The following is a 1,901-nucleotide window of genomic DNA, read 5'->3' on the forward strand; positions in this document are numbered from 1 at the left end:
ATACATAAGACCAAAGATCCTTATTCTTCAACTATAATTACGTAGATGAGACTAAATTGTTACATTTGGCAATTAGTGAAAGCAGTTAGTAAAAGAACATAAACAGCATTTAAAAATAAAAAATTTAACCAAAACAACTCGTGTACAAATGTACAAAGACACTGTCTGTAAAGTCGCTGCTTCTCAGCTACACTCAATTTAGCCATAACTGACCAAAGGAGGATTAACAATGATAAAGGAAAGTTAGAATCACGAAATCTTAGTGCTATTTCATGCAGAAGAACTGGATGAATAGCTTTGAATGAAGTTGATCTATAAATGGGAGTCACTGGTGTTACTGATCTTTTTTTCAACAATTTTCATGAAAAATGCATTTTACAAAAAGTCTGCTGCAAGGTATCAAACCACATGCTGTCAATCATGGTATACTCATGGTATAATTAATTTAAAAAAACAAAACAAATATTGCCACATTGATGGCTCAAGAAGGTATAACTGTTCAAATAACATGTTTCATTTGAAAGTATAAACAAATTGTAGCCCTAAAGTGTTTTTTAGGTGTAATATTTCTGTTAAGGCTAGGGACAGAAAAATTGTCATTTCCATAGAATGACCCTGAATCATAATGGACTCGAATTCGCAGAATAATAAATACAATTTGTGATAAATTGCCCCCGACTCCTCGAGTGTAAAAACCTTTCAACTAGAAGTATACCAAACATACTAATATCGTGACATTTATATGACAGCCTGATGTAAGTTATGAGAAGGACATACTTACCGATAAATAAGACAGAAGTTGTAAGCTTTGGTTTACAGCGTTGAGAAATGGTGTCTTATCCCACGACGAACTCAAACTTAGTTTCGATTTACATGTGAAACCCCTGTAAATCAGAGCCGTTGAGAGCGAGAGAGTTGCGACAGCGATCACCACGTGATTTGGGAAGTTCATAGCAGGCAACTGACCCAGAGCCGTTGAGAAACAGTTCATATTGCAGCCTATGGAAGTGTCGCAACTCTGAGGAATGCGGAAGTAAAGCGTGTCACGGAGCAGCCAATAGTTCCAGCACTGAAGCCCATTCATTTCAGCGCTTCTCAAGCACACTTGCCAGAAAGTAGAGGAAATTACAGCAGTTTTTGGCATTTTAACGCATTAGTTTACCTCTCGGAAATCTGGCCAGTAGTTGTATTTTGTGGAACGCGTTATAGTTAATGTTTAGTTTTAGATAATAGGCAGTTATGCTATATTTGCAGTTAGATAACGTGAGAAACATCTTAATAGCGATCATAACCAGATGCTAGTTGTCATATTTTTAAGTTTTTAGTCTTTAGTCTCTCCCTGTAGGACGTTGAATGAGTTTCAGTGAAGACTGCATATTAAAGCAATACAAGAAAGAGTTTCCCTGAATGCACCCAACAAACACAGAACGTTGCCTCAACGTAGCCAACCTTTTAGCAACGTTGTAACAACATGGCTAAAAGGTTGTTGGTTCTACGTTGTGTCGTTGAGGTTGTTACTGCGTTGTCACAATGTTGCCATTCAACCACGGTTCAGGGCCATTGCTGAAGGTTGTGCTTAGGCTGTTTGGACAACCACTGGACGACATGTACTCGTCACTGTTCCGAAGCGCATTTTAAATTTTAACAGACCGTTGGGCCGTTATTCTTCTTCAAGCCAGGATACGTGAGTATTGCTTATGATTTCTCTTTTAGATAAATAAGATATGTAAATATCCAAACAAAACCTACAATTTTCGTGTCCAATGTGAGATTTATTTGTTCTGTTAATAAACTGAATGGACAGAATAGCTGATAATTCACATACCGAGTGTTAGTTTGCGATCGGGTTTGGTGTACTGCTAACTATTTCTTTCAGTATTCAGATATCGTTACTGATATTC

At 37.2% G+C, this 1,901-nt stretch overlaps 1 protein-coding gene across 1 annotated transcript in view; it reads right to left on the bottom strand.

Annotated features, from left to right (window-relative positions):
* The window catches only part of LOC107756529 (membrane-spanning 4-domains subfamily A member 4A-like), a 7,326-nt gene extending 6,380 nt beyond the window's left edge, over window positions 1-946 (bottom strand). Inside the window, exon 1 of the mRNA XM_016573682.1 lies at window positions 782-946. The gene's annotated coding sequence lies outside the window, so the exon portion shown is untranslated. The remainder of the gene's footprint in view (window positions 1-781) is intronic.
* Window positions 947-1,901: the final 955 nt, after the last annotated feature.

Source organism: Sinocyclocheilus rhinocerous, unplaced genomic scaffold, assembly GCF_001515625.1.
Source record: "Sinocyclocheilus rhinocerous isolate Xijiao unplaced genomic scaffold, SAMN03320098_v1.1 scaffold653, whole genome shotgun sequence".
Lineage (NCBI taxonomy): Eukaryota > Metazoa > Chordata > Actinopteri > Cypriniformes > Cyprinidae > Sinocyclocheilus > Sinocyclocheilus rhinocerous.